At 47.2% G+C, this 22,352-nt stretch overlaps 1 protein-coding gene across 1 annotated transcript in view; it reads left to right on the top strand.

The window, feature by feature from the left end:
* Positions 1 to 2,746: 2,746 nt before the first annotated feature.
* The window catches only part of mogs (mannosyl-oligosaccharide glucosidase), a 91,790-nt gene continuing 72,184 nt past the window's right edge, over positions 2,747 to 22,352 (top strand). The window contains exon 1 of the mRNA XM_068028237.1: positions 2,747 to 3,043. The gene's annotated coding sequence lies outside the window, so the exon portion shown is untranslated. The remainder of the gene's footprint in view (positions 3,044 to 22,352) is intronic.

Raw genomic sequence — 22,352 nt, 5'->3', positions numbered from 1 at the left:
TCCAGTTTTGCTAGGGCTCCTTGATGCCATTACTCGGTCAAATGCTGCCTTGATGTCAAGGGAAGTCACTCTCACCTCACCTCTTGAGTTCAGCTCTTTTGTCCATGTTTGAACCAAGGCTCTAATAAGGTCAGCAGCTGAGTGGCCCTGGCGGAACTCAAACTGAGCATCACTGAGCAGGTTATGGCTAAGCAAGTGCCGCTTGATGGCACTGTTGATGACACCTTCCATCACTTTGCTGATGATTGAGAGTAGACTGATGGGGCAGTAATTGGCTGGGTTGGACTTGTCCTGCTTTTTGTGTACAGGACATACCTGGGCAAGTTTCGACATTGCCGGGTAGATGCCAGTGTTGTAGCTGTACTGGAACAGCTTGGCTTGGGGCGCGGCATGTTCTGGAGCACAGGTCTTCAGTACTATTGCCGGAATGTTGTCAGGACCCATAGCTTTTGCAGTATCCAGTGCCTTCAGTCGTTTCTTGATATCACGCGGAGTGAATCGAATTGGCTGAAGTCTGGCATCTGTGATGCTGGGGACTTCAGGAGGAGGCCGAGATGGATCATCAACTCGGCACTTCTGGCTGAAGATTGTTGTAAATGCTTCAGCCTTATCTTTCGCACTGATGTGACTCTTTGACTCCCGATGACCCCCCTTGCCCGTCTCCCTGCGCACACACCCCCTCCCCCGTCTCCCTGCGCACACACCCCCTCCCCGTCTCCCTGCGCACACACCCCCTCCCCCGTCTCCCCGCGCGCACACCCCTCCGTTTCCCTACACCCACTTCCCCCCCCGTTTCCCTACACCCACCCCCCCTCCTCGTTTCCCTTCACCCACCCCCCCCCGTTTCCCAGCACCCACCCCCCTCCTCTCCCCTCCCCCCCCATTTCCCTGCACCCACCCCCCCTCCCCCCCGTTTCCCTACACCCACCCCCCTCCTCTCCCCTCCCCCCCCATTTCCCTGCACCCACCCCCCCTCCCCCCCGTTTCCCTACACCCACCCCCCTCCCCCCCGTTTCCCTACACCCACCCCCCTCCCCCCCGTTTCCCTACACCCACCCCCCTCCTCCTTCCCCTCGTTTCCCTGCACCCACCCCCCCTCCTCCCCCCCCGTTTCCCTGCACCCACCCCCCCTCTTCCTCCCCCCCGTTTCCCTGCACCCACCCCCCCCCTCCTCCTCCCCCCCCCTCCATTTCCCTGCACCCACCCCCCCTCCTCCTCCCCCCCCCTCCATTTCCCTGCACCCACCCCCCCTCCTCTTCCCCCCCCTCCATTTCCCTGCACCCACCCCCCCTCCATTTCCCTGCACCCACCCCCCCTCCTCCTCCCCCCCCCTCCATTTCCCTGCACCCACCCCCCCTCCTCCTCCCCCCCCTCCATTTCCCTGCACCCACCCCCCCTCCATTTCCCTGCACCCACCCCCCCTCCTCCTCCCCCCCCTCCATTTCCCTGCACCCACCCCCCCTCCATTTCCCTGCACCCCCCCTCCTCCTCCTCCCCCCCCCCGTTTCCCTGCACCCACCCCCCCTCCTCCTCCTCCCCCCCCCCGTTTCCCTGCACCCACCCCCCCTCCTCCTCCTCCTCCTCCTCCCCCCGTTTCCCTGCACCCACCCACCCACCCACCGTCCCGTCCCTCCTCCTCCTCCCCCCCCGTTTCCCTGCACCCACCCCCCCTCCTCCTCCCCCCCCGTTTCCCTGCACCCACCCCCCCTCCTCCTCCCCCCCCGTTTCCCTGCACCCACCCCCCCTCTTCCTCCCCCCCGTTTCCCTGCACCCACCCCCCCTCCTCCTCCCCCCCTCCATTTCCCTGCACCCACCCCCCCTCCTCCCCCCCCTCCATTTCCCTGCACCCACCCCCCCTCCTCCCCCCCCTCCATTTCCCTGCACCCACCCCCCCTCCTCCTCCCCCCCCTCCATTTCCCTGCACCCACCCCCCCTCCATTTCCCTGCACCCACCCCCCTCCTCCTCCCCCCCCTCCATTTCCCTGCACCCACCCCCCCCTCCATTTCCCTGCACCCCCCCTCCTCCTCCTCCCCCCCCCCCGTTTCCCTGCACCCACCCCCCCTCCTCCTCCCCCCCCCCGTTTCCCTGCACCCACCCTCCTCCTCCTCCTCCTCCTCCTCCTCCTCCTCCTCCTCCTCCCGTTTCCCTGCACCCACCCCCCCTCCTCCTCCTCCTCCCCCCGTTTCCCTGCACCCACCCACCCACCGTCCCGTCCCTCCTCCTCCTCCTCCCCCCGTTTCCCTGCACCCACCCACCCACCGTCCCGTCCCTCCTCCTCCTCCCCCCCCCGTTTCCCTGCACCCACCGTCCCGTCCCTCCTCCTCCCCCCCCTCCATTTCCCTGCACCCACCCCCCCTCCTCCTCCCCCCCCTCCATTTCCCTGCACCCACCCCCCCTCCATTTCCCTGCACCCACCCCCCTCCTCCTCCCCCCCCTCCATTTCCCTGCACCCACCCCCCCTCCATTTCCCTGCACCCCCCCTCCTCCTCCTCCCCCCCCCCCGTTTCCCTGCACCCACCCCCCCTCCTCCTCCCCCCCCCCGTTTCCCTGCACCCACCCCCCCTCCTCCTCCTCCCCCCCCTCCTCCTCCTCCTCCCCCCGTTTCCCTGCACCCACCCACCCACCGTCCCGTCCCTCCTCCTCCTCCTCCCCCCGTTTCCCTGCACCCACCCACCCACCGTCCCGTCCCTCCTCCTCCTCCTCCCCCGTTTCCCTCCACCCACCCACCCACCGTCCCGTCCCTCCTCCTCCTCCCCCACCCGTTTCCCTGCACCCACTCCTCCTCCTCCCCCCTCCGTTTCCCTGCACCCACTCCTCCTCCTCCCCCCTCCGTTTCCCTGCACCCACCCCGTTTCCCTGTACCCGTTTCTCTCCCCCAAGAGCGGCTGCTCTTGTCTCATTCTCACTCTTTGACATATGTATTTCCTCTTCCGGGAGCGGCCTTCCAGGAACCGTTGAGACCTCGGCCGCGTGTTAACCGGTAACAGCCACACAGCTGCTGACCGACGTCTGGGATCGTGTTGAGGCCGACACCTGCAGCCGGTCAGTCAGGGGTCGGGGGGCTTGGCTGAAGGATAGAGAGCCGAGGGGAGTGCTGAACAATTGTATTTCAGATTGGAGAGAGACAGTGAAATCGGTATTCAGATCACTGCTTGTTATAAAATAAAAACCTGAACTTGGGTCGACAGGGCATCATGTCAAATTTGCAGATTATTACAAAACTCAGCAATATATTAAATTGTGGTGAGGATATAGACAGATGGTGATGTGGCTGACTGAACACTAGTATATCTATGTAGCATCTTTAATGTAGTAAGATGTTCTGAGGTGCAAGGAACATTATCAAACTGCTTGATAGCACTGTCAGGCTGATTCCTGGGATGAGGGATTTGTTTTGAGGAAAGGTTGAGCAGGTTGGAGAATGAGAGCTGATCTTATTGAAACATATATGGTTGTGAGGGAGCTTGTCAGGGTAGATGCAGAGAGGATGTTTCCCATGTGGGGGAATCTAGAAGTTGGGGCACAGTATCAAATTAAGTGGTCTCTCATTTAAGACAGAGATGAAGAGGAATTTCTCCTCTTAGAGGGTCGTTAATCTTTGAAATTCTCTACCCCAGAGAGCAATGGAGGATGGATCATTGAAGATATTTAAGGCTGAGCTAGACAGATTTTTGACTGACAAGGGAGTCAAGGGAAAATGGGGCTGGGGGCTAGGCCGGAAAGTGGAGTAAATGCCTGCAATCAGATCAGCGATGATCTTATTGAATGTCAGAGCAGGCTCGAGGGGCCAAATGGCCATTCATGCTCCTATTTCTAAAATAAAATTGAGAGAGTATTTAGCAAAGCATGTCGGATCTTGGGCCGTATGAATAGAAATATTGAGTACAAAAGTAGAGAATTTTTTTTCCTATTCTTTCACGGGATGTGGGCGTCCCTGGCTAAGCCAGCATTTATTGCCCATCCCTGAAAACATTTGTAAAGATCTGGCTAGGCAACAACTGGAGTAGTGCGTCCAGTTCTGGTCACCACACTTTAGGCATGATTTGAGAGGGCGCATAGAAGGTTCAGAATGGTTACAGGGATGAGGGATTTTAGCTACAAGGTTAGGTTGGAGAAGCTGGGGTTGTCCTCCTTGGAGCAAAGACTGAGAGGAGATTTGATAAAGGTGTACAAGATCTAGACAAGTTTAGATAAGGTAGACAAAAAAAGCTGTTCCCATTAGCTGATGGTACAAGGACTAGGGGACACAGATTGAAGGTTTGAGCAAGAGATGCAAGGGGAATGCGAGGTAGAAACTTTTATGCAGTGAGCGGTAATGAGGTGGAACTTGCTGCCTATGAAGTTGGTGGAAGCAGAGATGATCAATGATTTGAAAAGGAAATTGGAATGGGCATTTGAGAAAAATAAACTTGCAAAGCTATGAGGATAGAGCAGGGGAGTGGGACTGACTGGATTGTTCTACGAAGAGCCGGCATGGATTCATTGGACCAAGTGGCTTCCTTCTATGCCATAATGACTATAACTGATTCATTCGCTGACCTACTGTTGTAAGGATAGGACTCCTGTCTTTGCTAATGCAGGAATATGAGTAGATTTTAAAGGTGTAGTAACTCAAGTAGTTTCAGAAGTACACTCGTTTAAATAATTCTAAAATATAAACTGTATGGTTGAACAGACCTCTCTGTCATGGTGGTCTGAGGGAAATGCTTGTGATTAATGAAAACTTGAGCACCAATCAGCAATTGCCATTGTTTGTAAATGATCAACGAAGTAAGCAAAGAAATGGAACAAAGGGTAACTGTTTCAAAATAAAGAGAGATAGAAAAACAGGATATATCTGCAAGTTCTTGTCTAGGAGCAGGAAGTGCTTATTTGCAATTGAACTCACGGTGTGTAAACTAGCTGGGCAAGCAGGAAACCAGAGTTTAAGCTGATGTGGACAAAAATGATTGGACTTATTAAGTCAGATGGGTATAAAGGAGAGAGTTAGAGATAAAAGAAGGCATCTAGCTTGTATGGATGGACGTAATGCACGCAAGAGTCTAACACCTATCGAGCTAAAGAAGCTGAACAAGTAGTAGTAGTAGACAGTGCACGCGATGATATCCAGTTACCCAACAGGTGATACCTGATCTCTTTGGAACTGGGAACATTACCATCTAGACACTGTAATGTGTTGATTTCTGCTCTGTGCCAATAAAGGTTTGCTGTGACTAATTGGTATCAAGTTCAAATCCCTTGCAATTCTGATATCTTCCACTGCTGACCCTGTGGACTCTTAAGTGGATCAGTTATCATAACCTGTCTCTGCATCTCCCTCCAGAATGTCTGTCCACTTGTGTACAAGGCCTTTGCCATCTATGAACTTATTGTGATGTATTACTTATTGCACTGACGTCATGGCCTTAACAGAAACCTGGCTGAGACCACTTGCTGTGTCAAGATCGTTGTGCTAGCAGTGTGGCTCTTATCACCAAATCACACCTTGGCTTGGCCTGTCCTCCTTTTCCTCTGGCACTTTCTCCTCCTTTGGGTATCTCACCTATCATTTAAAATCCTGGTCCTCTATCGCCTGAAAAATACCATGCCAATTTTCCCAAAGAAACATCTTCACTGCTTTCAAAAGTACATAAGGAGCAGGAGTAGATTCCTTATGTCCTCATCACAACATGCCCGCCCACCTATTTTTGTATCGTCAGCAAATTTGGATATATTACACTCTGTCCCGTCCTCCAAGTCATTAATATAGATAATAAATAATTGAGGCCTGAGGACTGATCCTTGTGGCACTCCACTAGTTACGTCTTTCCAACCTGAAAAAGACCCATTAATCCCAACTCTCTGTCTATTTTGTGCAATAATCTTTTATGTGGCACCTTATCGAATGCCTTCTGGAAGTCCAAATACACTACATCTACCGGTTCCCCTTTATTAACTCTGCTTGTTATATCCACAAAGAATTGGAGCAAATTTGTCAAACGTGATTTCCCTTTCACAAAACTATGTTGACTCTGTTTGATTGCATTAAGCTTTTCTAAATGTCCTGCTATTTCTTCCTTATAATGGACTCTAGCATTTGCCAATGACCAATGTTAGGTCTATAGTTTCCTGCTTTTTCTCTCCCTCCCTTCTTCAACAGGGGCATCACATTAGCGGTTTTCCAATCTGCTGGCACCCTCCCGGAATCCAGTGAGTTCTGGAATATTTCGACCAATGCCTCCACTATCTCTGCAGCCACTTCCTTTAAAACCCTTGAATGTAGGCCATCAGGTCCTGGTGACTTGATGGCCTTTAGTCCCATTAGTTTGTCAAATACTTTGTGCCTCGTGATAGAGACTGTTACAGGATCTTCCCTCCCATTAGCTCCTTGCTTATCTGATACCTGTGGGATGTTTATAGTGTCCTCCACCGTGAAGACTGATGCAAAATATTGGTTTAAATTATCTGCCATTTCTCTGTTCCTTGTTATCAATTCTCCTGTCGCACCCTCCAACAGTCCCATGCTCACTTTAGCTACTCTCTTTTTATATATCCATAGAAGCTCTTGCTGCTTGTTTTTATATTTCTTGCCAATTTACTTTCATAATCAATTTTCTCCCTCTTTATTAGCTTTGCAGTCATCCACTGCTGGTTCCTAAAACATTCTCAATCCTCCGGCCTACCACTAGTTTTCGCCGCTTTGTATGCCTTGGTTTTTGACCGCTCCTTGACTGCCTTTGTTAACCACGGGTGGTTCGTCCTTCTCATCCTCTGCACCGAGAGTGACTCCTCTTCCTCGGTGATCTCAACCTCCATCTCCTGAGTTCACTGCCCTCCTTTCCTCCTTAAATCTCATCCTACATATTAACTCTGCTACCCATATTCACAATCACTCCATTGATCTTGCTATTTTATATGGCCTGGCCACTCCCATCACAGATACGGCTACCTCTGATCACTTCCTTATATCACTCACCATGCAGATCCTCCTCCCAACCCTATTCCTTATGTATCAGCCCCTGGAAAAATCTCTGTCCTAATTCACTTACAACTGCTGTTTCAAAATCACAACTGTCTAGTCTTTGGCCCTCCATTCAGCAAAACGTTTTTGCAGCTAATGATCTGGCCAACCGCAACCTCAGCTCCACCTTTGATGCCATAGCCTCTATTAAAACCATAACTCTCTCACCCTGGTCATTTCCCTTTATTCATTCATGGGTTGTGGGCATCGCTGGCGACTCCAGCATTTATTGTCCTTGAAAAGGTGGTCGTGAGCTGCCTTCTTGAATACAACTTGCTAGGCCATTTCAGAGGGCAGTTAAATTCAACCACATTGCTGTAGGTCTGGAATCACACACAGGCTAGACCAGGTAAGAACAGCAGATTTCCTTCCCTAAAGGACACGAGTGAAGCAGATGCTTTTTACGGCAAATTGGTAGCTTCGTGGTCACCAAGACTTCTTATTTCAGATTTGTTTATTTAATTAAATTTAAATTACCCAGCTGCTGTGGTGGGATTCAAACCCATGTGTTCGAATCTTTAGTCCAGCTATTGGATTACTAGCACAGTAACATAACCACTATGCCAGTGGCCCTCATCTCTGCCCCCTTAAATCCAAGGGATGCAGCCTTGAAAAGGTATGGCAGACAGCTGGTTTAGCCATTCGTTGCCAAATCTGGCTACATCACGTTACACACTGCTCCTGTCTGCTAAAACTGCTCACTATCCCAGGATCATCCCGAATGCAAAGATAACCCCTTTTCTGCCTCATCTTAAACACCTCTCCCCTGTCCAATCTACTCTCACAAACAAATGCGACGAGCTCTGGGACTTCTTTGTCGCTAAGATCATAGGAAATAGGAGCAGGAGGAGGCCATTTGGCCCCTCAAGCCTGCTCCACCATTCAGTGAGATCATGGCTGATCGTCGACCTCAGTGCCATTTTCCTGCAGTATCCCCATATCCCTTAATATCTTTAATATGTAGAAATCCATTAATCTCTGTCTTGAACATACTCAATGACTGAGTCTCCACCGCCTTCTGGGGCAGAGAATTCCAAAGATTCCCCACCCACTGAGTGAAGAATTTCCTTCTCATCGGAGAAGTCCTAAATGGCCTAACTCTTATTCTGAGACTGTGTTCCCTGGTTCTAGACTCTCCAGCCAGGGGAAACATCCTTCCTGCATCTACCCTGTCACGCCCTGTAAGAATTTTGTGTATGTTTGAATGAGATCAGCTTTCATTCTTCTAAACTCTAGAGTATACAGGCCCAGTCTCCTCAGTCTCTCCTCATAGGACAATCCCACCATCCCAGGAATCAGTCTGGTGAACTGTCGTTGCAATCCCTCTATGGCAAATTTATCCTTCCTTAGGTGAGGAGACCAAAACTGTACACAATACTCCAGATGTGGCCTCACCAGGGGTCTATATAATTGCACATCAAGACTTCTTTACTCCTGCATGCAAATCCTCTGATCGAGACCATTTGATCAGCTGCCTCTACCGAATCCATCTCTTCCTTTAGCCACCGGGCTAAACTCCCTCTAAAGCTCCCCCCGCCCTAGCCCTGAACTCTCATCTTTCTCTAGTTTCTCTTCTATCTTCCCTCTTGCCCTTTCTGAGGTCATATTTTCCATGAGACTCACCTTCCTGCTCCCTTAACCCTATTCCCACTAAACTGTTGATGATCCAACTTCCCATGTTAGCTGATTCTAGTAAATGGTTCTCTCCACTCAGGTGCTGAGCCCTCTCCTCAAAAGAACAGCCCTTGACCTCTCCGTCCTTGCAAACTATTGCCCCATCTCCCACCTCTCTTTCCTCTCCAAAGTCCTTGAATGAACAAGACCATTCGCAGCGTCTATGACCTCGGGTTTGAGCTTCTCACAACATATCCACGCCGTCACTAAGACCGCCTATTTCCATTAGGAACACTGGAACATAGAATTTAGGAGCAGGAGCGGGCCATTTGGTGCTTCGAGCCTGCTCCATCATTCGATAAGATTATGGCTGATCTGATTGTGGTTTCAGCTCCACTTTCCTGCATGCCCTAATAATCGCTGACTACCTTGTCTATCAAAAATCTATCTAACTCAGCCTCGAAGCAATTCAATGAATCCAGCTTCGACTGCTTTCGGGGGAAGAGAATTCCAGACTAACAATGCTTTGAGAAAATTTTTTTTCCTCATCTCTGTCTAAAAGAGGAGACCTCTTATTCTTAAACTGTGTCCACTGGTTCTAGTCTCCTCGACAAGAGGAAACATCCTACCGGTCTCCACTCTATCAAGTCCCCTCAGGATATTATATGTTTCAATAAGATCGTCTTTCATTTTTATAAACTCCAGTGGCTACAGGCCTAACCTTTCTTCGTAAAATAATCCCTTCATCCCTGGAATTAGTCAAGTGAACCTTCGTTGAACTGCATCTAATGCAATTATATCCTTTTTCAAATAGGGAGACCAAAACTGTACACAGTACTTCAGATGTGTAGAGCTGCAGTAAAACCTCTCTACTTTTATACTGGATTCCCCTTGCAGTAAATGTCAACATTCCACTTGCCATTCTAATCATTTGCTGTACCTGCATACTAATCTTTTGTGATTCATGTACCAGGACATCGAGATCCCTCTGTACTGTAGAGGTCTGCAGTCTCTCTCCATTTAAATAATATACAGCTTTTCTATTCTTCCTGCCAAAGTGGACAAGTTCACATTTTCCCACATTACACTCCATCCACCAAATTTTTTGCCCACTCACTTAACCTATCAAAATCTTTTTGTAGACTCTTTACCCCCTCTTGACAACTTACTTTCCTTCATATCTTGGTGTCATTGGCAAATTTAGCTACCATACATTACGTCCCTTCATCCAAGTCCTGACATAACTTGTAAATGTTGATTCCTGTGGCAGTCCATCAGTTACAGCTTTCCAACCCAAAAAAGACCATTTATCCCTACTCTCTGCTTCTTGTAGGCTAACAAGTCTTTTATCCATGCTAATATGTTACCGCGCTCCCCCCCAAACCCATGTGTTCCTAGCTTGTGTAGTAATCTTTGATGTGGCCCCTTATAAAATGCCTTTGGAAATCCAAGTATATCACATCTACAGGTTCCTCTTTATCAACCTTGCTTGTTTCTTACTCGAAAAACTAATTAATTAGTTGAACACGGTTTCCCTTTCACAAAACCATGTTGACTCTGTCTGAACCCATTATGATTTCCTAAGTATCTTGTTATAACCTCCTTAATAGTGGATTCTAGTAATTACCCTATGATAGATGTTAGGCTAACTGGCCTATAGTTTCCTGATTTCTGTCTCCCTCCTTTCATGAATATAGGTGTTATATTTGCTATTTTCCAATCCTCTGGGATACTTCTAGAATCTAAGGAATTTTGGAAGATTATAACCAAAGTCTCTACCATCTCTGCAGCCACTTCTTTTCACACATTAGGATGCAAGCCATCTTGTCCTGGGGACGTGTCAGCCTTTAGGTCTAATAGTTTTCCCAGCACCTTTTCCCTGGTGATGGTAATTGCTTTAAGTTCCTCCCTCCCTTTCACTTCTTGATTTTCAAGTATCTTTGGCAGGTTTTCTGAATCTTCTACAATGAAAACAGACACAAAATACCTATTCAACACCTCTGCCATTTCCTTGTTTTCCATTATCAATTGCCCAGACTCTCTGCCGAGAAGACCAATACTACCTTTAGTTACTCTTTTCCTATTTAAATACTTGTAGAAACTCTTACTATCTGTTTTTATATTACTAACTAGTTTTCTGTCATACTCTACTTTCTCTTATTTTTTTCATCATTCTTTGCTGGTTCTTAAAATCTGTACCATCTTCAGACCTACCACTAATCTTTGCAGATTTTTACAGTGTTTCTTTCAATTTGATACTATCTGTAACTTCCTTATTTAGCCACAGATGCATCCTTCTGAAAGAATCTTCCTTTCTTGCTGGGATAAATCTTTGCTGGGAGTTATTAAATACCTTCGAAAAAGTCTGCCACTGTATCTCTACTGTCCTACCTTTTAACCTAGTTTCCCAGTTCACTTTAGTTAGCTCTGCCTTCATACCTTTGTAATTACCTTTATTTAGGTTTAAAACACTAGTCTGAGACCCACACTTCTCCCTTTCAAACTGAATGTGAAATTCTATCTTGTTATCCAGTTCACCTATCACCACTGTTGTTAAACTAACTGGCCTGTAGTTGCTAGGACTGTTCTTACATCCTTTCTTGAATAGGGGTGTTACATTTGCCACTCTCCAATTTTCTAGTAGCTCTGCCATATCTGGAGAAAATTGGAAGATTATGGACAGCCCTTCCGCTATCCTCACCCGTACTTTGATAACATGGACAAATGTAGGTCCCTTACAGTCAGAAACAGGGGAATTTATCATGGGGAATAAAGAAATGGCTGACCAACTAAATGCATACTTTGGTTCTGTCTTCACAAAGGAGGACACAAATATCATACCAGAAATGTTGGGGAACACATGGCTAAGTGAGAGAGAGGAACTGAAAGAAATCAGTATTAGTAGAGAAATGGTGTTGGGGAAATTGATGGGATTGAAGGCCGATAAATCCCCAGGGCCTGATGGTATGCATCCCAGAGTACTTAAGGAAGTGGCCCTAGAAATAGTGGATGCATTGGTTGTCATCTTCCAAGATTCTGTAGACTCTGGAACAGTTCCTACAGATTGGAGGGTAGCTAATGTAACCTCACTATTTAAAAAGGGAGGTAGAGAGAAAGCAGGGAATTATAGACCAGTCAGCCTACCGTCGGTAGTGGGGAAAATTCGAGAGTCCATTATCAAAGATTTTACAGCAGAGCACTTGGAGAACAGTGGTAGAATCGGGCAGAGTCAGCATGGATTTACGAAAGGGAAATCATGCTTGACAAATCTACTAGAATTCTTCGAGGATGTAACTAGTAGAGTTGATGAAGGGGAGCCAGTGGATGTGGTTTATTTGGACTTTCAGAAGGCTTTCGACAAAGTCCCACATAAGAGTCCCGCATGTAAAATGAAAGCGCATGGGATTGGGGGTAGTGTTTTGCGATGGATAGAAAATTGGTTGGCGGACAGGAAACAAAGAGTAGGGATAAATGGGTCTTTTCCCAAATGGCAGGCAGTGACTAGTGGGGTACCGCAGGGATCGGTGCGAGGACCCCAGCTATTCACGATATACATTAATGATTTAGATTAGGGAACTAAATGTAATATCTCCAAATTTGCAGATGACACAAAACTGGGTGGGAGGGTGAGTTGTGAGGAGGATGCAGAGACTCTTCAGGGTGATTTGGACAAGTTGAGTGAATGGGCTAATGCATGGCAGATGCAGTATATTGTGGATAAATGTGAGGTTATCCACTTTGGTAGCAAAAACAGGAAGGCAGATTATTATCTGAACGGCTATAAACTGAGAGAGGGGAATATGCAACGAGACCTGGGTGTTCTCGTACACCAGTCACTGAAGGTAAGCATGCAGGTGCAACAGGCGGTAAAACAGGCAAATGGTATGTTGGCCTTCATAGCGAGACAATTCGAGTGCAGGAGCAGGGATGTCTTGCTGCAATTATACAGGGCCTTGGTGAGGCCACACCTGGAATATTGTGTTCAGTTTTGGTCTCCTTATCTGAGGAAGGATGTTCTTGCTATAGAGGGAGTGCAGCGAAGGTTTACCAGACTGATTCCTGGGATGGTGGGACTGACATATGAGGAGAGATTGAGTCTGTTAGGATTATATTCGCTGGAGTTCAGAAGAGTGAGGGGGGATCTCATAGAAACCTATACAATTCTAACAGGATGGTGGGGGAGTCCAGAACCAGGGGCCATAGTCTAAGGATTCTTGGTAAACTTTTCATAACTGAGACGAGGAGAAATTTCTTCACCCAGAGAGTGGTGAGCCTGTGGAATTTGCTGCCACAGAGCAGTTGAGGCCAAAACATTGTATGTTTTCAAGAAGGAGTTAGTTATAGCTCTTGGGTCTAAAGGGATCAAAGGGTATGGGGGGAAAGCAGGGACAGGCTACTGAGTTGGATGATCATCCATGATCATAATGAATGGCAGAGCAGGCTCAAAGGGCTGAATGGCCTACTCCTGCTCCTATTTTCTGTGTTTCTATGTTTAGATATGCTGTACTCTGGCCAAGAGAGTGTGGGAAAATGGCGCACTGACACGGAACACAAATGTCCGAGTGTATCAGGCCTGTGTCCTCAGTACCTTGCTCTACGGCAGCGAGGCCTGGACAACGTATGCCAGCCAAGAGCGACGTCTCAATTCATTCCATCTTCGCTGCCTTCGGAGAATACTTGGCATCAGGTGGCAGGACTATATCTCCAACACAGAAGTCCTTGAAGCGGCCAACACCCCCAGCTTATACACACTACTGAGTCAGCGGCGCTTGAGATGGCTTGGCCATGTGAGCAGCATGGAAGATGGCAGGATCCCCAAAGACACATTGTACAGCGAGCTCGCCACTGGTATCAGACCCACCGGCCGTCCATGTCTCCGCTATAAAGACGTCTGCAAACGCGACATGAAATCGTGTGACATTGATCACAAGTCGTGGGAGTCAGTTGCCAGCATTCGCCAGAGCTGGCGGGCAGCCATAAAGACAGGGCTAAATTGTGGCGAGTCGAAGAGACTTAGTAGTTGGCAGGAAAAAAGACAGAGGCACAAGGGGAGAGCCAACTGTGCAACAGCCCCAACAAACAAATTTCTCTGCAGCACCTGTGGAAGAGCCTGTCACTCCAGAATTGGCCTTTATAGCCACTCCAGGCGCTGCTTCACAAACCACTGACCACCTCCAGGCGCGTATCCATTGTCTCTCGAGATAAGGAGGCCAAAGAAAAACAAGAAGTGCTGGAAATACTCAGCATGTCTGGCAGCATCTGTGGAGAGAGAAACAGAGTACAGAGAAGCATTACTGTTGTACTTGCCAGGATTCAAATTTTATTAATTAGTTTAACTAGCTGTGCTGTCAATTTAATACAATTCTATATAGTTTCCCAGTCCTAATTTAAACTACTGTCCTAATTTTATTTTTAAAAACCTAATACTCACCAACCAATCATCTACCTGTTGTCCTGTGAGTTCACTTTTTTGGAAATATACTGATCAAGTCCACACTGTTGTCCTGCTCTGTGTCTCTCATTGTCGCTGACCTCTGCTGGTGTCTCCCATCAGTAGAACAACTATTCGTGAATTAACCCATGATATTACTATCCAACATCTTGAGATATAACTCTTCGTACATTGTATGACATTCATTTCGCATAAATTCCTTCATAAATAGTACGAACATATGTATATGGATTTCAGTAAGGCGTTTGATAAGGTTCCCCACGGTAGGCTATTGCAGAAAATACGCAAGTATGGGGTTGAAGGTGATTTAGAGCTTTGGATCAGAAATTGGCTAGCTGAAAGAAGACAGAGGGTGGTGGTTGATGGCAAATGTTCATCCTGGAGTTTAGTTACTAGTGGTGTACCGCAAGGATCTGTTTTAGGGCCACTGCTGTTTGTCATTTTTATAAATGACCTGGAAGAGGGTGTAGAAGGGTGGGTTAGTAAATTTGCAGATGACACTAAGGTCGGTGGAGTTGTGGATAGTGCCGAAGGATGTTGTCGGGTACAGAGAGACAGAGATAGGCTGCAGAGCTGGGCTGAGAGATGGCAAATGGAGTTTAATGCGGAAAAGTGTGAGGTGATTCACTTTGGAAGGAGTAACAGGAATGCAGAGTACTGGGCTAATGGGAGGATTCTTGGTACTGTAGATGAACAGAGAGATCTTGGTGTCCAGGTGCATAAATCCCTGAAGGTTGCTAACCAGGTTAATAGGGCTGTTAAGAAGGCATATGGTGTGTTAGCTTTTATTAGTAGGGGGGTCGAGTTTCGGAGCCACGAGGTCATGCTGCAGCTGTACAAAACTCTGGTGAGACCGCACCTGGAGTATTGCGTGCAGTTCTGGTCACCGCATGATAGGAAGGATGTGGAAGCTATGGAAAGGGTGCAGAGGAGATTTACTAGGATGTTGCCTGGTATGGAGGGAAGGTCTTACGAGGAAAGGCTGAGGGACTTGAGGTTGTTTTCGTTGGAGAGAAGGAGGAGGAGAGGTGACTTAATAGAGACGTATAAGATAATCAGAGGGTTAGATAGGGTGGATAGTGAGCGTCTTTTTCCTCGGATGGTGATGGCAAACACGAGGGGACATAGCTTCAAGTTGAGGGGTGATAGATATCGGACAGATGTGAGAGGTAGTTTCTTTACTCAGAGAGTAGTAAGGGCGTGGAACGCCCTGCCTGCAGCAGTAGTAGATTCGCCAACTTTAAGGGCATTTAAGTGGACATTGGATAGACACATGGATGAAAATGGAATAGTGTAGGTCAGATGGTTTCACAGGGCGGCGCAACATCGAGGGCCGAAGGGCCTGTACTGCGCTGTAATGTTCTAAATTCTAAATACATACAAATTAGGAGCAGGAGTAGACCCCTTACGCCTGCTCCGCCATTCAATAAGTTCATGGCTGAACTGATTTCTCCACATTACCACCTACCCCCGATAACCTTTCACCGACTTGCTTATCAAGAATCTATCTACCTCTGCCTTAAACATATTCAAAGACTCTACTTCCACCACCTTTTCAGGAAGAGATTTCCAAAGACTTACGATCCTCTGAGAGAAATAATTTCTCCTCATCTCTGCCTTAAATGGGAGACCTCTTATTTTTGAACAGTGACCCCTGGTTCTCGATTCTCCCACAAGGGGAAACATCCTTTCCACATCCACCCTGTCAAGACCCCTCAGGTTCCTATATGTTTCAATCAAGTTGCCTCTTACTGTTCTAAATTCCATGGATACAAGCCTAGCCTGTCCAATTTTTCCTCATAAGATAGCCTGCCCATTCCGGGTATCAGTGTAGTAAACCTTCTTTGAACTGCTTCAAATGCATTTACATCCTTCCTTAAATAAGGAGACCAATACTGTACACAGTACTTCAGATGTGGTCTCACCAATGCCCTGTATAGCTGAAGTATAACCTCCCTACTTTTGTATTCAATTCCCCTTGCGATAAACGATAACATTCTATTTGCTTTCCTAATTACCTACTGTACCTGCATACTACCTTTTTGTGATTCATGCAGTAGGACACCCAGATCCGTCTGCATTTCAGAGCTCTGCAATCTCACCATTTAGATAATATGCTTTTTTATTCTTCCTGTCAAAATGGACAACTTCGCATTTTCCCACAGTATACTACATTTGCCAGATTTTTGCCCACTCACTTAACCTATCTATATCCCTTTGTAGCCTCCTTATATCCTCTTCACAACCTACTTTCCCACCTATCTTTGTGTCATCAGCAAATTTAGCAACCATACCTTCGGTCCCTTCATCTAAGTCATTTATATAAATTGTAAAAAGTTGAGGCCCCAGTACCAGGTCCCTTTGGCACACCACTCGTTACATCTTGCCAACCAGAAAATGACCCATTTATGCCTACTCTCTGTTTCCTGTTAGCTCGCCAATCTTCTATCTATGCCAATATGTTATCCCCTACAGCATGAGCGTTTATTCTTTGCAGTAACCTTTGATGTGGCACCTTATGAAATGCCTTCTGGAAATCTAAGTACAGTACATCCATCCGTTCCCCTTCATCCACAGCACGTATAACTCCCTCAAAGAACTCCAATAAATTAGTTAAACATGATTTCCCTTCCCTAGTCTAGTGAATAGAGGCATGGCAAAGCATCTTGGACCCATGGAACGCACATTCTGTTCCATGTGGGAATGCCAGGACGCTTCTCATGTTGTGGACAAGCACATGTGCCGGAAGTGCCTATTTTCTATGTTTCTATTTTCAAGAAGGAGTTAGATATGGGGTGACGCAGTGGTTAGCACCGCAGCCTCACAGCTCCGGCGACCCGGGTTCAGTTCTGGGTACTGCCTGTGCGAGTTTGCAAGTTCCCCCTGTGACCACGTGGGTTTCCGCCGGGTGCTCTGGTTTCCTCCCACAGCCAAAGACTTGCAGGTTGATAGGTAAATTGGCCATTGTAAATTGCCCTGAGTGCAGGTAGGTGGTTGGGGAATGGTGGGGATGTGGTAGGGAATATGGGGTTAATGTAGGATTGGTATAAATGGGTAGTTATTGGTCGGCACAGACTCGGTGGGCCAAAGGTCCTGTTTCAGTGCTGTATCTCTAAATAAAAAAATAAATATAGCTCTTGGGTCTAAAGGGATCAAAGGGTATGGGGGCAAAGCGGGAACAGGTTACTGAGTTGGATGATCGGCCATGATCATAATAAATGGCGGTGCAGGCTCGAAGGGCCAAATGGCCTACACCTGCTCCTATTTTCTACGTTTCTAAGTGTCATTAGTTGGAGCATCTCGATCTCCGAGTTTTGGTGCATCCACAAGGCTGGAGTTTCGTGGATAGCACATTTCTGGATGTGGTCACCCTGTAGCTTAATGGTGTGCGGGCAGAGAGGGAGTAGCTGACCGCCAAACATTCGAGGAGGGCCAGGTAAGTAGTGCAGGAGTCCCTTCAGACCATCTTCCTCTCCAACCAGTATGTATTCTGTCTCTAATACTGGTGAGAATAATGGTTTATCCGCGGGTGCAGCTGGAGCCAAGTCCATGGTACCATTTCTGAAGAGTCACTGACCTGAAACATGAACTCTGCTTCTCTCTCCACAGATGCTGCCAGACCTGCTGAGTTTTTCCAGCACTTTCAGTTTTTATTCCATGGTACCATGGCTGACTCAGCTGTACAGGGAGCAGGAAGAAGATTGGGAGAGCAGTAGTGAAAGGGGACTCAATAGTTAGGGGAGCAGAGAAGTGTTTCTGCGGTTGCAGACTTTATTATTGCCTCCCTGGTGTCCAGGCTGTCACGGAGCAACTGCAGAGCATTCTGATGAGTTGGGTGAACAGCCAGAGGTCGTGGTCCATATCAGTACCAATGATATAGGTAGAAAGGGGGATGAGGTCCTTCAGGCAGATTTTAGGGAGCTAGGAAAGAAACTAGCAAGCGGGACCTCAAAAGTATTAATCTCTGGATTACTCCCTGTACCACACGCTAGTGAGTGCAGAAATAGGAGGATAGAGCAGATGAATGCATGACAGGAGAGATGTGCAGGAGGGAGGGCTTTAGATTTTTTGGACTTTTAAATGTCTCTGGGGGCAGTGGGATGCATACAAGCCTGACAGGTTGCACCTGAACAGAGCGGGGATCCATGTCCTTGCTGGGCGATTTGCTCGTGCTATTGAGGAGGGTAGGGATGTGGGAACCAGGAGGTAATATTAGAGAGAGAAAACAAGGCACACAGAATTGGGAGAGACAGATAGCAATTGACTGGAAATAGTAAGAGAGAAGATGGGTTCAGAGTAAGAGGAAATGCAACTTGGTCGAAATTGGGTTTACTAAATTGGGAAATTGAGGAGCAAATATGTGCGCAATTTGCAGAGGTGTGTATAAATAATAGGGTAATTATATTGGGTGTTTTCAACTTTCCCAACATTAATTGGGATAGTCATCATGTTAAGGGCTTAGATGGAGTGGAGTTCTTAAACTGTATACAGGAGAACTTTTTAGCTCAATATGCAGAGGATCCAACAAGGGAGGGTGCAGTGCTGGACCTAATTCTGGGGAATGAAGCTGGACAGGTGGTTGATGTGTTGGTGGGGGTGCATTTTGGTGATAGTGACCACAACATGGTACAATTTAAGCTTGTTATGGAGAAAGAAATAGACAAGTTGCAAAAAACGGTTTTGGATTGGGGGAGAGTGAATTTTAGTAAAATAAGGCAGGATCTGGCCAAGGTAGACTGGAAAGAGTTACTTGTCGGGAAATCTACAGAAGAGCAGTGGGGGGCATTCAAAAAGGAAATGGGGAGGGTACAGGCCCAACATGTTCCCTCTAGGGTAATAGGTAGGAGCAACAAGCCCAGAGAACCATGGATGACCAGAAACATTCAGGGTACGATGAGAAGGAAAAGAGAGGCTTTTAGCAAATACGAGGAGAGCAAATCAATGGAAGCATTAGTGGAGTACAGAAAGTGTAGGATGGAGCTTAAGAAAGCAATTAGGAGAGCAAAGAGGGGATATGAGAAAGCTCTGGCTGGTAAAAGTAGGGAAAATCCAATGGGAAGAGGATAACCAGGGAAAGAGTAGGACCCATTAGGGACCAAGGGGGAAATTTGTGGGTGGAGCCAGAGGACATTGGTAGGGTGTTGAACGAATATTTCACATCTGTCTTCACCCAAGAGAATGAGAATGTAGATCTGGAACTTGGAGAGAGAGACTGTGAGGTTCTTGAGCAAATTGTCATAGGGAGTGACAAGGTATTGGAGGTTTTGGAAGGCTTAACAGTGGACAAATCTCCAGGTCTGGACGAGGTGATGCATTTTGGAAGATCCAATTCAAGAGTGAACTATACAGTAAATGGAAAAGTCCTGGGGAAAATTGATGTACAGAGAGATTTGGGTGTTCAGGTCCATTGTTCCCTGAAGGTGGCAACGCAGGTAAATAGAGTGGTCAAGAAGGCATACGGCATGCTTTCCTTCATCAGACGGGGTATTGAGTATAAGGGTTGGCAGGTCATGTTACAGTTGTATAAGACTTTGGTTTGGCCACATTTGGAATACTGCGTGCAGTTCTGGTCGTCACATTACCAAAAGGATGTGGATGCTTTGGAGAGGGTGCAGAGGAGGTTCACCAGGATGTTGCCTGGTATGGAGGGCGCTAACTATGAAGAGAGGTTGAGTAGATTAGGATTATTTTCATTCGAAAGACGGAGGTTGAGGGGGATCTGATTGAGGTGTACAAAATCATGAGAGGTATAGACAGGGTGGATAGCAAAAAGCTTTTTCCCAGAGTGGGGGATTCAATTACTAGGGGTCACGAGTTCAAAGTGAGAGGGGAAAAGTTTAGGGGGGATATGCGTGGAAAGTTCTTTACGCAGAGGGTGGTGGGTGCCTGGAACGCGTTGCCAGCGGAGGTGGTAGACGCGGGCAGGATAGCGTCTTTTAAGATGTATCTAGACAGATACATGAATGGGCAGGAAGCAAGGAGATACAGACCCTTAGAAAATAGGCGACATGTTTAGATAGAGGATCTGGATCGGCGCAGGCTTGAAGGGCCGAAGGGCCTGTTCCTGTGCTGTAATTTTCTTTGTTCTTTTCTTTGTTCTTTGTTCTCAACTATGTCCTCCGGCTCCACAAACAGATTGCCACTTCGGTCCCTAATGGTCCCTACTTTTTCCCTGGTTATCCTCTTGCCCTTAATATACTTATTAAGCGCCTTAGGATTTTCCTTTATATTGACTGCCAATGTTTTTTCATGTCCCCTCTTCGCTCTCCTAATTACTTTTTTAAGTACCCCCCTACACTTTCTATACTCCTCTAGTGCCTCCGCTGTTTTCAGCATTCCGAATCTGCCATAAGCCTCCTTTTTTTCCTGATCCAATCCTCTCTATCCCTTGACACCCAGGGTTCCCTGGGCTTGATGGTCCCACCCTTCACCTTAACCTGTACATGTTGGCTCTGAACCCTCACTATTTCCTCTTTGAATGACTCCCACTGGCCTGATGTAGACTTTCCTACAAGTAGCTGCTCCCAGTCTACTTTGGCCAGATCCTGTTTTATCAAATTGAAGTCGGCCATCCCCCAATTCAGTACCTTTATTTCTGACTCGTCCTTGTCCTTTTCCATAACTACCTTAAATCTGAGAGTTATGGTCAGTATCCTCGAAATGCTCCCCCACTGACACTTCTACCACTTGTCCAGCTTCATTCCCTAGGATTGGGTCCAGTTCTGCCCCTTCTCTTGCAGGACTTTCTACCTACTGGCTCAAAAAGCTCTCTTGTATCCATTTTAAGAATTCCGCCCCCTTTAAGCCTTTTGCACTAAGACTATCCCAGTTGATAATAGGTAAGTTGAAATCCCCGACTATTATTACCCTATTATTTTTACACCTCTCAGAGATTTGCCTACATATCTGTTCCTCTATTTCTCCCTGATTGTTTGGAGGCCTACAGTACACTCCCAGCCAAGTGATTGCCCCCTTTTTGTTTTTAAGTTCTAAGATATCATTCCTCCTTACTGCAATAATTGACTCCTTGTTCAATAGTGAAATGCCACCACCTCTTTTACACCCCACCCTGTCACACCTGTAAATGTTATATCCTGGATTATTGAGCTGCCAGTCCTGCCCTTCCCTCAACCATGTCTCTGTGATAACAATAACATCATATTCCCACGTGTTAATCATTGCCCTCAATTCATCTGCCTTACTTGTAAGACTCCATGCCTTAAAATAGATGCAATCCAGCCTTGCATTATTTGCTTGTGCCTTAACAGGTCTATTTTTGCTGTGCCTTCCAGACTGACTTAATTTCTCTTCTGCATTTGACTATGCATCACCCCCTACTCTACCTCAACTCTGTATCCCATCCCCCCAGCCAAATTAGTTTAAACCGCAGGGATCAGTGTACCACAGGGATCGGTGCTGGGACCCTTGCTGTTTGTAGTGTACATTAATGATTTAGATGTGAATATAGGAGGTATCGTAAGTAAGTTCACAGATGACACGGAAATTGGTGGTGTCGTAAATAGTGAGGAGGAATGCTTTAGATTACAGGACGATATAGATGGGCTGGTAAAATGGGCTGAGCAGTGGCAAATGGAACTTAATCCTGAGAAGTGTGAGGTGATGTATTTTGGGAGGACTAACAAGGCAAGGGAATAGACAATGGATGGGAGGACCCTAGGAAGTACAGAAGGTCAGAGGGAGTTGGTGTACTTGTCCATAGATCACTGAAGGCAGCAGCACAGGTAGATAAGGTGGCTAGGAAGGCATATGGGATACTTGCCTTAATTAGCCGAGGCATAGAATATAAGAGCAGGGAGGTTATGATGGAGCTGTATAAAATGCTATTTAGGCCACAGCTGGAGTACCACACTATAGGAAGGATGTGATTGCACTGGAGAGGGTGCAGAGGAGATTCACCAGGAAGTTGCCTGGGCTGGAGCATTTCAGCTATGAAGAGAGACTGAAAAGGCTAGGGTTGTTTTCCTTAGAGCAGAGAAGGCTGAGGGGGGACATGATTGAGGTGTACAAAATTATGAGGGGCATTGAGAGGTTAGATAGGAAGAAACTTTTCCCCTTAGCGGAGGGGTCAATAACCAAGGGACATAGATTTAAGGTAAGGGGCAGGAGGTTTTGAGGGGATTTGAGGAAAGATTTTTTTTCACCCAGAGGGTGGTTGGAATCTGGAATGCACTGCCTGAAGAAGTGGTAGAGGCAGGAACCCTCACAACATTTAAGAAGTATTTAGATGAGCTCTTGAAACTCCATAGCATAGAAGGCCATGGGCC

This window comes from Heterodontus francisci, chromosome 1, assembly GCF_036365525.1.
Source record: "Heterodontus francisci isolate sHetFra1 chromosome 1, sHetFra1.hap1, whole genome shotgun sequence".
Taxonomy (NCBI): domain Eukaryota; kingdom Metazoa; phylum Chordata; class Chondrichthyes; order Heterodontiformes; family Heterodontidae; genus Heterodontus; species Heterodontus francisci.
The sequence above is the reverse complement of the archived record's forward strand: the minus strand, read 5'-3'. Positions and strand labels throughout refer to the sequence as shown.